Source organism: Aptenodytes patagonicus, chromosome 3, assembly GCF_965638725.1.
Source record: "Aptenodytes patagonicus chromosome 3, bAptPat1.pri.cur, whole genome shotgun sequence".
In the NCBI taxonomy this organism is placed as follows: domain Eukaryota; kingdom Metazoa; phylum Chordata; class Aves; order Sphenisciformes; family Spheniscidae; genus Aptenodytes; species Aptenodytes patagonicus.
Genome location: NC_134951.1, coordinates 15353853 through 15369522, shown reverse-complemented (window position 1 = coordinate 15369522; position 15670 = coordinate 15353853).

Below are 15670 nucleotides of genomic sequence, written 5' to 3'. Positions count from 1 at the left end.
GGTATTTAAAAGACGTGTAGATGAGGCACTTGGGGACATGGTTTAGTGGGCATGGTGGTGTTGGGTTGACGGTTGGACTTGATGATCTTAGAGGTCTTTTCCAACCTTAATGATTCTGTGATTCTATGATTCTATGATCTATACACATATACATACATAAGTATATATACACACATATGCATACACACCTGTGTTATGCTACTTGCCCTCTGAGCCCAGCACAGGCTCTAGCCTGTTTAATAACACAGCCTGAGAGGTTAAGTACTTTCTATCCCACAAAAACAAATGTGTTTTTAGACTCATCTGCAGTCAAAGCCAATGTAAGTTCCAGTCTTTGGAGTGTTTTTAAGAAGGAAGGGGAAAAAGTTTCATAAGAAACACAAGATAATTTTTTTTTTGTTTTGGTTCATTTTGTTTCTCCTCTTACACTGAAGCCTTTCTCCCCTTTCCCATTATAGATGAATAAGTGCTAAAAATATTAACTCTTGAATCATATTCATTTTACCTTTATTTAGTACTCTTTTTCCAAGTCCCAATCCCATACCAAGATTAGCTATTTGAGAATTTTATCCATGATTGCAATAGGAGCAGAAGAGGGCCCTAGGCAGCAAAAGAATGGATACATCCATTCAATTCAAAATGAAACCTGGCAGTTTTACATATTTTAAATAATTAGAACAGAAACTTGCATTAAATATAGTCACTTCTGAGAGTGGAAGACAAGGAAATACAAAATATTACCACTGCAGTCTGGAAAATGGGGTATTCTGTACTTAGGTTTTGCTTGTCTGCATGTGTTTTCATGTTTCGCTTTATTTTGCGTTATTACTTAGATTTGCATTTCCCTGCATCCCTCGTCTTCACTGACTTTTCATTTATTTCCATTTCTCTTCTGAACATGTACATTGTCTCCCTTGCCAGAATCTCTCAATTTCTTTGAATCACTGTTATATTAAACACTGTAATTGATTAGTTCTCCAAAGCATTTTGTCATGTGGCATGGATGAAAAATACCAGCAAGATCAAAAAAAAAAAAACCAAAAAGTAGCAAACCCATAGCCAATCATTACTTTGGAGTAGTTACAATACTCTACACAATAGCTCAATAACTTCAAGACATTAGCAAGGATACAATTTTTGATCCCAGTTTTGAACTGTTATTAAGCTCAAAGGGAATAATCAATCAGGGTTAGGAAAATGGGGTCTTTGAAACACACTATTTTCTTCCTGAGGCATATAGTGCTGTGCACTAATTAACTTTTTACTGTATTATCTGTCAGGTTATCAGTTATTTATGACAATATCAGCATTGATAATCTTCTGGAGTATAGGTCACCATTAGTTAATTATGTATTATCAAAGCTAGGATTAATTTCTACACAATGAAACAAAGCCTTCACAGCAGATGCACAGACGTCTTTGAGCTTAAAGTAAATATAGCAGATTGGGCAGATTAGGTATGGTGATTTTCGAATATATCCACCCGGGGCTAGGGACACACCTAATTCACATCAGACACCTCCGTCATAGTTCTGTGTTTTTAATGAAGTTATTCTATTTATGATTTACTCTATTTAGGTTCTTCAACCATCTTCCATATTACAGCATAACTGATCTTGCAGCTAATTTTATTAATGCTGTTATTATCAATAAGTTCCAGCAAAGCTCAGCTTGTAAATTCTTCTTCTGGAGGTATTCCAAGCTAAAATGTGTCCTAAATTGGTGGCAATTCCACTGGGTTCTTAACACACATGCACATGAACACACACACTCACGCATGCAACATACACACTATCAGTCATCCAAAATGACCCCTTATAAATTAAAAAATATATACTCTTGCATGCCAGTTTTGTTTCTTTCATGCCAAGAGTTTATTCCATTTGGATTTTTCTGTATTCTTCAGTTCTTGTGAACTCAGAAACTTAAATTTGTTTATATTTCTGGGTTGCCTGACAAAAGAGGTCAGCATATTAAGTGTGCCTTTCTGTAAAAACACCTAACACCTAACAGCCAGGTGAGTCATCAGCAGAGCTCTGCAGCTCTGCAGCTCAGATATACTCAGACCTGATGTGGTATAACACTGCTGGTCTACTGAGTATTGCACCTCCAAATGAATAGGAAAAAAGAACCTTCTTTCTTTCACAAACTGAAGCTAAAGACCAAAGAAGAAGATAATGATAAAATAAAAAGCTTCAGTCTAAGCACTGTAAAGAGACAGAAAAGAGAATGAATGTCGAGAGAGAGGAAGTACTCTAAACATCAAACGAACATTTATGTTATTTTTGGCTCTGCTAACACAAACCAATCCCGGAGGTAGACACCAACTCCAGTGCAGCCTGTAATACCAGTTATACAATCCTGGATTACCACCGATTCTGCACAGAGCACATGGAGCTTACTATAGCATCTTGCTGTGTCTTTGTGTGCTGTGCTCCAACTGCTCTAGTAGCATCATTATCATTATTAGTTCTAACATTCCCTAAACACTTTCACTGCCTCATCTATTTTATGACTCTTGCAGTGAATATTTTCCATTATGATTAGTAAAACAGAGGTATTTAGAGAAGTATTTATGGATTAAATTCTATTAAAATTTTAGGAAGAGGATATTTCTAACAGTGCTTGTTTATTGTATGAGAAATACCAGCCACACAACAAAACCAAGAACAGCAGAATACACCAGCTCCAGCTGCCTCATATTTCTTATTAAAACTCTCATAATAACTCTGCTGAATTCCAGCCTAAACACACATAAACAAGGCTGAAGGCATGTAGACACATTGAAAACAATGGAGCTACAGACATTTACACCATTTCGGGATTTGTCTCACGTTATGTTAACACATCTCCTAGCATTTTTCAGTCCCAACTTGGAACAGCAGGTGTTGTTCCATGAATCATGAATTATACCCAATTACATTTGTTTTCTGTTGTGAAATATTTTTCACTGAGGATTACAATGAGAGTAAGTCTAAATTAAACCTTAATAGACAATAATCTCATCTCAGGTAGAACGGCTTGAGTCAGAAGTAGCTTCACTGAAACCAACAGCACTGATCTCCATTGCCTTGTAATGCAAGTTATATCTTTCCAAAGCAGAACGTGGACATTTTATACTTGTTTAGTACTGTTCCATGAAACAAGTTCATAACAAGGCAGGTCTGCCACAGTCCTTCTGTACTGCCTGTTGTGGGTTAACCCTGGTGGGCAGCTAAGCACCGCACAGCTGCTTGCTCGCTTCTCCAACTCCCAGTGGGATGGGGAATGAGGAAAGGAAAAATAAAATCAAGAAAACTTGGGGGACAAGACAAAAAAATAAAAATAAAAAAAAGTTTAATAAGTGAAGGATAAGTGGAAGAAGAGAGAAGAAAACAAACAAACAAAAAAAATCCCAAGTGTCGCAAAGGCAATCGCTCACCACCTCCCACAGGTAGACTAATGTCCAGCTGGTTCCTGAGCAAAAGGTGGCTAACCTACCTAAAACCCCCTCTTTTCCCTTTTATTGCTGAGCATGATGTTATATGGTAAGGAATATGTCTTTGGTTAGTTGGGGTCATCTGCCCGGTTGTGTCCCCTTCCAACCCATTGTGCATCCCCCAGTCTATTCTCTGGGGTGGGGCAGAGTGAGAACCAGAGAAGGCCTTGATGCTGTGCAAACACTGTTCAGCAAAAGCTAGAAGATTAGTGTGTTATCAGTACTGTTTTGGCCACAAATCTAAAACATAGCACCATATGAGCTCTTATGAAGAAGGTTAACTCTATCCTAGCCAGACCCAGTACAACTGCCTTATTATAAATTGGAATAATTCTTCTGATTTCATTGAATTTAAGCTGGAATTATAATAACTGGTGACTGAAATAAGAATCTAGTTTACACACTTCAATGCTTACCTCTGTGTTGTTTGAAACTGTGTTGCTTAAACTATGTTACTTAAAAATAACAATCTTTTATTCTCTCTTCTCAGTTTAAACTACTATTAGCCAGTTTCTAATCAAACTGTGGAAGAATTACCACTTTCATGAGTGTTCCAAATCATCCTGGCACTTTTTTCTCGAATAAAAACAGTCAAATATCTGTGGTGATATATTACATGTACACAGCAAATGAAACATATTGCACACTTTAATTTCTGTATGCCTTAGCATTGCTAAAGATAACCCAGCAATTCTTGTGGCTTTAGATGAACCCACATGTTCACTAGAAGTATAATTCAAGTTAGATTTCATGGTATTTTTGGAACATGGAACACACTTTAGAGTTCTGTGCAATGCTCTGAAGCACCAGTGACTGGTCTTCTCTGGAGGGCAATCTGGGCACATGGGCCCACTTCAGTTGACTTCACAGGACATGAGTGAAGCTCATGAGCTCATAGGACATGAGCCACGCTGAGAAGAGAGGGACTACGCTGCTAACATAGGCCTTTATCGTTTCTAGCTATAAACACAGATAGGAGAGAGATCTGGACTGAATGTTGGTAACCAGAAAAATGGACGCAGAACCTTAGAGGGGCTGTTATTGTTGGTGTGAGCAGAGTGCTTTGAAGATGTGGCAATTCTGCTTCCAGGTCCTAACTGGGTTGTGTGGAAAGGGGTTGTTCACAGGGGCTCCACCATACCTCCCAGTACTTCCAGCTTCGGGGCTGACTCACACAGGAGCAACTGTATTGCCTTTACACCTAGAACAGCATCACACCTCTGTCTCTGTGGAAGGCCAGCGGGAGAAGTCCTGCAGCACTGTTGCAAATGAGATTTAGATTTCAAATTGCTTACAGATTCTAGGAAACATTAACCCTTCCAATGATCATTGTTTCTAATAGAAGAAAAGAGGCCAGCTACAAAGGCGCTATACTACCTTACCTAGAAGCACACTACCTTTTGCCAGCTGATGGTTGGGGCCCAAAATACTCCTTCAGTATTAATTTTCTGTTTGTCCTGGTTTAAACGACACTGTTTAAGTGGATTATTGTTGTTGCTCCCTGGCTTGAATGGAAGCCTGATGTCCATCAGATGATTTTGCTAACTGTGATCAACACTATAGAAGCCCTACGAGTTCCCTTTTTATTGTAGTTATGTAGAAATACTATGGCCAGACTTTCACTAGTACATGTTGCTCCTTTTTCTTTGACCAGTTTGTGCAGCTGTGATACTGTCTACAGAATAAGTAAACCAATCAAAAGAATATGATACACATTTTAATTCAAAGTGGAACAGTATTTGTAATCAGCTTCCCCTTTACCCAACAACCAAATCCCAGCTCCCAAACTAGCAGTCTTTCCACTAGCCATTCACAATCCCTTATTCCCCTTCCTCCTGCCTCTCTCTCTCAGAGTTATGCAGGCACCATAACTGTACCAGTCACATTTCAAAACACATTCTCTAATTGGTCCCATTAACCATCATCAGTGAGACATTTAATTGCCTCTTCTGCAGTTCATCAACATGTTGGAATTGTGTTTCATTTAATCTATGTCAAACCCCTATGGAAAGTCCAGTTGCTATACTTCACTTTTCTGTTTATTTTCCAGTACAGTATGTGTTATAATGTGCTGCATGCTGAGAATTCTCAGGTTATAAAGTACACAATAAAAATCATTGCTTAAAAGCTTTTGGTGATTGCTCATGCCTCTCAGTCCTAATGCATCAATGAAATCTTTAGAAGAAAATTACGATGCATGGAGATTGTAGAAAATCCACATTGTTTATTTGTTTATTTGCATATTAAGTGTAGAAAATAATCTCATATTATTATTTCTATTGAAGACAGAAATCTCTCATACTGTGCAGAAAAAGGGAAGGCAGTGTTACAGGGATTAATAATGCATCTAATATGAATCTCTTAGTAAAATTAAGGATGAAAGAAACAACTTAAAAATAGCATGAAAGCTGAGACATCAAAACACAAAAGCATGGGCATTCTGAATTCAGACTGACATTTCACTTTTATTACAGATCTTTTGTGCCTAGGTGTTGTAACAAAGAACTACACAAATCTGAAGTGCTTTTGAACCAAATTCGTGTACCCATTTATGAAAAAAAAAAAAAATATATATAGCTTAAGAAGTTTATTAAATACCCGATCACATACTAGTAACTTACTGGTGCAGGAAGGTAGTAGCATAATGTACTACTGAGGCTCCCTGATACTTCATATTACAAATCTATGTTTTCATAGCTTATAATTTTGCAAAATATTAATGGTTTGGGCTGAAATTTTCTATGACAGATGACTGCCTGAGGCTGTTTCTTTGGTGAGCAACATTCAATCAAACAACTCAACCATTTGGGGGAATTGAATTAGGGAAAAATTAACATAAAAAAGTGTTAGCTACCTCATTTTATAAAGCCGAACCATGCTTTGAAGCCCAGACATCACAATTGCTGTCAGGGTGCTTTTTGCCACCTTTTAAAAAATATATAGAAATTTGACCAGTTCTAAACACTTGAAAAGAAAATTATAAACTCATGTCTGCATACTCTGTAAAAAAGCTTGCTAGAATTTGTTTTAACCTAACACAGTTCTCAGTGCTGTGCACAGAATTGCAAATGTTCTAGGCCTCAGAGTGACTGAGGACACTGCACATCACTCGACCATGTATGTGTCATCCCAACTGAATGAATGAGCACACTTTATTCCTCGTGGTTCCTGCACATCACAGGTCTGCACGTTTGCTATAGCTTGCCCATGGCTAAGGGGGAAAGGCTGGGCCAGGATGATGTTAACCAAACGCCAGACTAGAAGGCAAGGAACCAGAATCTCCTGTGTGGTTAATGAATATCCTACTGGCAAAAAGAGGCTCAGAGAGATCAGTATCCACTAAACTTAGTCACCCAATCTGAAATACCAACCCCCTTCTTTATTTCTGGAATGCTGAGTATCATGAAGCTTACTGATATTAGGTGTCTCCCACAGAACAACACAATAGCAGGGTCATTTTTAGGGGACAGTGAGACCACTGCTGGTAAGGAGATGCCACATTATTATTAAGGTAAGTAGTAGTGCAGCTTTCAACATGCTTGATGACCTAGGTATCTATTTTGGTGAAAGAGTAATGGAGAAAAATTAAGTTAGCAATGAAATGAATGAATGCTGATGGATGGGGATGATAACCTGGCAATGAATGACAAGGAAAACTGAAATACTTACTTTGTTTTTGCCTCACCCTTACTGGGCTAGCCTGCTCCCAGCCCTCAGCTCATACCAGCATGGTTTGGAAAAAAGAATGATTGGGTAGCAAGAGGCAAGGGATTACTTAGAAAAACTGGATTATTCAATCTGTAGAGCCTGAAAAGATACCCGAGGCTGTAGAAGAGTTGGCTGATGTAATTATAAAGCTGCTTACTAAATATTAAAAATCGTGGCAATGACAGATCAGGCCCATATTTAAGAAAGGTAAGAAGGACAACTCAGGGAACTATCAGGTGGACACACTAAGTGCAGTCCCTGGTGGGATGGAGGATGTATATCCTCCTAGCATCCATTTATGAGCATGCAAAGGACAAGAAGACAATCAAGAACAGTCAGCACAGATTTACAAAGCCAAGTCATACCTGACCAACCTGATTGCCTTCTCTGACAAAATGACTGGGAAGATAAGGGGTAACAGTTCCTGTAACATTCACTCCACTAAGGAATTTGGCAATGCCTTCTACCACATTCTTGCTTGGAGGCTGAGAAAGTGTGGTGGGATAAAGAGCATTTTAACTGGATTGAAAACTGGCTGCACCACTGGGCTCCAAGGCACTATTCAATGGCTTGAGGTCTAAAGGTTGGTAATGAAACAAGTACTCTAGGGTTTGAAAGCAGTGACAGTGCAGTTCAATATCTTCTCTGGATGATGAGGCAGAATGCTCCCTCAGAAAATTTTCTAAAGAAGTGTTTTATACACCAGATGATACAGATTCAGCTTTAGGGGCCTTGAGAAAACTGAAGACTGGGCCAACAGAAGCTTTGTGAAGCTCAAGAGCGAGAAGTGCTAAGTTCTGCATGTGGGGTGGAATAACCTCATGCAGAAGTACTGGCTGAGTGGCACCTCCCTAAAAGGACCTGGGGGTTACAGTGGGTATCAAGCTGAATATGAGCAGAAGTCCACTGCCAACATGAATAAGATAAAGTGCATATTGGGCTACAGTAGTAGAAGTGAGGCCAGCACTTAGCACGTCATTCTACACAGCATTGACAAGGCTGCAACTGGAGTACCATGTCCAGTTTTGAGCTTCACAGCTCAAAATGAGTGTTGGGAAACTGGAAAGGGTCCATCAGAAAGCAAACAAGCTGTTCAGGAGCCTAGAGCATATGGCCTACAAGAAATGGAGGGACATGTAAGTGTTTAGTCTGGCAAAGAGGAGGCTAAGGGACAATCCAAAAGCAGCCTACTACCAGAAGAAGGGCAGTTACAAAGATGACATGGCCAAACTCTTCTTTGTAGTGGCAGACAATTTAACAAAAAGCAGCTGCGACAAGTTGCAGCTTGAGAAATTCAAATTGGACATTACGAAAAACTTTCTCACTATACAGATAGCACAGCACTGGAACAGTCTGCAAAGTGGTGAAATTGCTATCCTTTCTAAGACACGATTAGAAAAAGCCACAGCTGATGTAGATCTAGGACTGATATTAGCCTCACTTTGAGCAGGAGGTACATTAGATGGACTACCAGGTATCCCTCCCAACTACTACTTCTATGAGTCTAGGACAGAAAAAAACCCCTGCTGCTAAACCTTAGTCCTTCCAAATAGTGTACTTCAGGAAATCTGAATTGCCTAGGAATAAGAATACAGCTGGGCAAGCATTACTAATAATTTCAATCAATACATATTCCATTCTTAAAAGCTTTTACACTAATTATGTTCACAACTCCTTTTTCACTCCATCTCCACAAATGAATTTTACCTGGAGAAAGATTCAATGAATACTAACTACTGGACATCAGCTATGGCAAGTATTTTTTTCCTCTGTAGAGGACCATCTACTACTGAAATCTTATTCAAACTCTCTCTGCGGAGTTTGACTTCTCTTCAGGGTCTTTCAGTTTATACAGTTGGACTGCTCTATCCACAAGAGATTTATGGATACAGAGTTCTGCTAAGATGAAAGAATTTGTGAATATAGTCACCAGAGCAGTAAGTAAGTTATAGCGATTTACAAGACTTGCAGATTCCAAAATTTTAAGGTCAGAAACAGGAATGTGGGAAATAACCTGACAACGTATCAGTTTCACAGAAAAAGGTGTAATTGATGACAATCTAAATGTGAATCAGCAAGGCCACTCTGTTGCAAAAATGCATAGACCATACCGAAAGGTATAAATAGACAGACAGCCTGTAAACAATTCTTCTGTTCTACTCTGCTCTGTTAAAGCCTCAGCTGGGTTTCTTTTTCCAATTTTGGGCACCGCAGTTTGTAAAAGATGTAAAATTGAAGAGAGCTCAGCAGAATAATAAAAACAACTGGGATTCTAGAAAACATAACTGGAGAGAAAAACCCTGAATGAATTATGATTCTTTAACCTTAAAAAAGAGAAGACTAAAAAGGGAATTTCTTCAAGTATATAAAAGGCTGCAAGTAGGAGAGAAGGAATAAATTATTCTCTATGACCTAAGAGATAGAACAAGAAATGATGGGTTTAAACTGCAACAAAGTTTGAAATTAGGGTTAGAATATTAGAAAATAGTAATACAATGGTAAGAATAGTGAAGTGCTGAAATAGATCTTCTGGAAGATTATGGACTCTCAAACTGTAGAGACCTTCAAAACAATGTATGTGAGCTACCAGTGCTCAGAGAGATATTGCTGAGGAAGGGGGCAGATTAGATAACGAATCTATGAAAGTGTTTCTTTTTATTTTTCCTTTGACTACATGGAAACCAATGACTTTATGTGACTGTTCCATAAAATACACTCAGTTGTGAACATTAGATATTACAAGCATTGCATTACTCTCTGTATTTTTTCTAAGGGTTAACAATTATTTTTTTTTTAAATACAGTGTTTTGTTTCTCCTTTGGATTTGTTTGGGTTTATCTTTCTTCCAGCTATCTTGTACTGATGGGACTTTATCCTGGAACCATGGAAATTCCCACTATTTCATTTACACAGAGGACTTAAGAGAGGAGTTTGAATTGTGTGCCCCAAACATTTTCATACTGTAAGTATTTTTTACTTATTATTACTTTCTGCTCATAAGCAAAAGTAATAACCAAATTTAATATGAAAACAATAAGCAATTTCTTTTCATGGAAATTATTCAACAAAATAATTTTGCCCAATCAATACATTTGATGAAACAGTTATTTTTTCATATGCTATTTGTAAAAAGAAGGAAAAAAAAAAAAAAAAAGGGAAAAGAAGAAGAAACAATGTGTCAAATAAATGATTTGTTAAGAATCATGAGCCCAGTTAAAGCTGAGATGAACATGTGTGACTGACTTATAACATTTTCAGTTTAATTTACTACAGTTGGTTCTTTGCAGACTCTTTCCTCTTTATTAGCTTCCTTTATTTCTGTAATCCTCAACTAGCCACATAATAAGGCTTAATCATATTTGGTGAGGGGAGGTTATCAAAGCCCAGTTCTCCTATACAGGTGTCTCTGGGGTTGCAAGGAATTATCTGTTTCTGGTCTTGGAAAAGCATTTCATGTGTCCATACCACATATGACTGTAGTCATAAACCCAGCTCACATGCTGCTGTCAGGATGGTTTACTAGAACAACCACGTTTTTTTTTTCTTTTGGCAAATACTTTGTGTACCAAGAACTATATTACTCAGTCATCAAAAATATTTTTCAAGTCCAAGTTAAATTCAGCAAAACCTTTCAGGCCAAAAATATTTAGCATTTTTGAAGATTCTGAATATTTGTTTTGACATTAGCATTTAGTCTTTCTAATTAAGGGAAAGAAGACCCTCATCTTTCAAAAGAAAATTTCACTTTCCACCTACTTATGCTTCATATTTAATTATCTATCTCTCTTTTTCAAGTAAAAAAGTACATGTTTAAAAAATCCCACTCTTCAGGTCAAAAATGTTTGACATAATAGAAATTTACTTTTTTTCATAGGTTAAATTTTTGTTTGGGGTATTTTTTTCAATGTCTGGTAAAGTTTTGAATGCAGCACAACTCATAAGCAGCTTCTTTTAACTGAGCTAAAAGAATCACTGGCCATGTCAGGGCTCTATAATTGTGAATTTCATCATATTCTGGATATGGGGTTACCATCTCAGCCTCAGGTGAATATCTCCCTATGAAATGGTCACAGAACAACAATCTCTACAAGCTTATCCCAGGGATCAGTCTTCAAAGGCCTTTTATCACTAGCAGTTCTCTCATACTCTGCCAACACAACACAGGGGCTGCATGGGCCATGCTTTCATACCCAGAATTTCATCCATATTGTGGATTATTACCCCACAAACTTGATGATATCCAAAATAATATAATTCTTACAGCACTGTATGCAAAACATCAGTGATAGTCTGGGGAACAGGTAAGTGAAATGAAATGAGCATGCAGTTATATTATTTAAATTATTTTCTGTTTGACAGCACCTCCATATCCCATGTTTATTGCATTTCACTTAACATGTCCCCTGCAGAGATGTATTAACATCATGTTTCATTAACCACATTACATTGTCTCCCCAGACCAGAACTGACATTGTAGCACTATTGTCTTTCATGTCCTAAATTACCATCTCACATTGCCACCGATTTTTTTTTTTTTCCTAGTAAGGAACAGCTATGTTCACTATATTTTTTAGCACCTTGTATCTAACTCTTCTAGTACAAATTTGTATCCCAGTAAAGGTCTGAACAGTCCCCAAAAGAAACAGACTTGTGAGAATTACTGTGAACAAATAGACAGCCCTTGTCTTATATAACTGCTATCAGGCAACACAGAAGGTAAAGCGAGGTGAAAGAAGTATGAATATTCCCATTTACATAGGGGAAGGTAAGCAGTACAGAGATTAAGGGATAGAGCTAATAATGGATTTAAACATCCTGCACTGGTTTTGGCTGGGATAGAGTTAATTTTCTTCATAGTAGCTAGTATAGGACTATGTTTTGGATTTGTGCTGGAAATGGTCTTGATAACACAGGGATGTTTTCGTTACTGCTGAGCAGTGCTGACACAGAGTCAAGGCCTTTTCTGCTCCTCACCCCACCCCACCAGCGAGTAGGCTGGGGGGGCACAAGCAGTTGGGAGGGGACACAGCCGGGACAGCTGACCCCAACTGACCAGAGGGATATTCCATACCATGTGACGTCATGCTCAGCCTATAAAGCTGGGGGAAGAAGAAGGAAGGGGGGGACGTTTGGAGTGATGGCGTTTGTCTTCCCAAGTAACCGTTACGCGTGATGGAGCCCTGCTTTCCTGGGGATGGCTGAACACCTGCCTGCCGATGGGAAGTGGTGAATGAATTCCTTGTTTTGCTTTGCTTGTGCATGCGGCTTTTGCTTTACCTATTAAACTGTCTTTATCTCAACACATGAGTTTTCTCCCTTTTACCCTTCTGATTCTCTCCCCCATCCCACTAGAGGGGAGCGAGCGAGCGGCTGTGTGGGGCTTAGTTGCCAGCTGGGGTTAAACCATGACACATCTAAAGCAGGATTTGGAGAAAATGGAGATGTTTAGGTAGAAAACTGTAATCTGAAAAGCAAAGCAACAGCTGCTGCCTAAACTTGGAAGCACTTAAACCCAAGAGAGACTGTAGATTTGAGTTTAAAAGAGGTTAACATTTCTCATTATAGGCATGCCTGAAGTTTCCTGAGTGTTAGCAACACAGCACCTATCAACAGTGGCCTGCTGTGAACTTGTGCTAAATCCCTGGGGGTCCTCCCTGGGGCTCTGTGCTGTGCTCTGCAACACCAACCATCCACCGCAGGCCTGAGCACAACATAAAATCATGTGTTTTTTAAGATATTGCAGCCACAAATGGTGATGTACTTGACCACCTATTTTGTAACCAGCAGTCAAATCAGAAAACAGTTATCAGGAAAGTAGGATCCAGTTATTTTTTCTGCTTTGTAGGAAAGAACGAAGCACTTATTTTTGCAGGAACATTCTCATCTCAAGACAATTTCCATTTTTACATTAAATAGTCTTTGAATCACAGGAACAGAAATAGGAACTCAGGTTTCTTTGTCTTTAGGTGAGTACTCTAATCACTTAGTTAAAAGTTTTGTTCGTGTTTCCTTGAATTATTTTCTTAACAAGGGCAAGGTTACAACATGATGACTGGAGAATAGACAGATAGCCTGTAGTGTGTGTAACTAGTAGATACACTTAAACTGAATGACAGAGATTTAAACCACTGTGGCTACATACGGAACTGATCCCAGATTTTTCACACCTAAGATGAGTACATGCCTATGTTTTAAAACAGAAAAGTGCTTCTAGTTCTTTCACTTTAAATAATAATTGATGGCACCAGCCTAGCTCTCAGTGACATGACCAGGGTCACTATGAGACTTTCTAGCATAGCTGGGAATAAAACGAACAGGTACAAAACCAGTCTTGTCTCAAATCAGATTTTTTTTTCTTTCCTGTTCAGTAATTCTTTTTCTCTACCAAAATCACATTAATTTCTGCTTTTTTTTAGGGGGGAGGAGGAAGTTAAGGTAAAGTACTGTCATACCTTATGCAACTTATCCTGAGTATATTCAAGTCATGCTGCATCTTCTAAACTTAGGGACAAACATAAATTTTGCATGTCTTTTTACTTCTGTTATTATTGAAGGAACAACACAGCTAAGTAAAATGAGCTGTAGTCTACACTCATTTATGCATTGTACATAAAGTAGCAGTTAAAGTTTAGTACGCTACATCTTTAAAAGAAACTTCTCTAAAAAATAGGTTTGTATGAACATGATCACAAGAAAAAAGTATGAAGGTAACAGGGTTAACCTGTGAGTCTAATTAAGTCAGCCAGACTTTTAGCTGGAAGAATGATATACAGGAATAGACACTACCTGCATTTGAGACCCAGGGTTGAGTTTAGAGGCTGGGAAAATATTGTTTAGAAATTTTTACTGGAAATAGTATTGAATTTACAAATTTGGACTACTCAAGTTAATTTTTGTTGAGCAGAAACTTATTTTTAAAAGCATCACAGTGCAGTCTCAATGATTTTATTCAATACTTACTTACACACCTTAGCAAACTCAATGAATTCTAATTGTATATATTTGTCATTTCTAAACATCTAAGGCTGTATTCTTTCTTTGAATGCATGCAGAGATCTCATTGGCTTCAAAGGAAATTGTGTGCATGTATCTGGTGACAGCCTTTCCTGTATTATAGGAAGGATGATGCTGGCAGTAAAATTGATATGAATTTTGAATGACTTAGATCTCCAGGATCGGGCTCTGTATTTGAAAAAGGGAAATAGAGGCTAACTCCAAAAGGTATTTATATATAGCAGGGTATGATTCCCCTACTGAATCTAGTACTGTAACTCAGTCAAAAGGGTTCAGCTAACATCATAAACCATGAGAGTGAAGCTCGAACAGTTTATGAATAGCAACTGTCACATAGATTGAATTTCTTCTTTGCTATTCAGTCAAGGGGTATTTGTTATTGCTTATAATATTTAGAAAGTCATTTTGGAGTTGAGGTATTGAAAGCCTCACAGATAAAAATATTTTATAAAATATTAACTAGCCTAATAGAAAGAAGCATTGGGTGCTCATTTTATTTAAACATTTAATTTTCATGGGAGTCCTTCAGGGCAGCAGAAATATCATACATATTATTAAAAATGAGCAGAAATAATAGAATGCAGTTACAGAACAATGACTTAGTAAAGGATCCCAAAGCACATATGAAAAAGGAAAGGGCCAAGCAAATAACCCTGTTATAATACATGCAGGTAACTTTTAGGTTGCCAACAGCTTTTCAGTAAAAAAAAATATGTATAATGGACAATCTCTCTAGTTTTAAAAGGGAAATGCAAGAGAACTTCATGTCTTATACTGGAGAAACCATTTTCCCTTTTCTCTTTCAGGAGCTTGGAAAACAGCTTAATAAGATAATAATAATAATAATAAAGTAACCAATGTGCACTTAGATACATATTTATTCTGTATTTCTCATTAGGACATTTAGGGGCAGAGTTAACACATCATTAGTGGAGAGTCATACACTGAAAATGACATTTTTGTGAAGAAGCACTACTTTACTCCTTATGGCCAGATATTTCTAAAAAGGTTTCCAGTCTACAAAACTGATTAGGAAAGCATTGCCTGCAGTTGTAAAATGTTAGTTGAAGAAAGACATCAAAAAGTTGATTTGCCATGTGACAGTAGTCCACCTAATAAAATAGCATTAGAAGACAGTTACAGATACTTTTCTTTCTTTTTTTTTCTTTTTTTTTTTTTTCCTTTTTTCTGTCAGCTTTTTTTCTGAAGCTGCACTAGTTTCTGGAGATATTTTTTTCCTGTACAAACATTATGATGTCATTTTAATTCTAGATTTATTTGTAGCTGGAGCTAGAGGAGACTATGAGAATTTTCCTACTAGGCTGCCATTATCATCCTCCTTTTACAGAAGGAACAATGTAACCACCTTTATTAAAGCCAAGTCAAACCCATATATTCAGAAGGGACCAATACTCGTGACTGTTTCAGTTTCAGAGTACCAGCTACCTAGTGCCAACACCTTTAAAATAG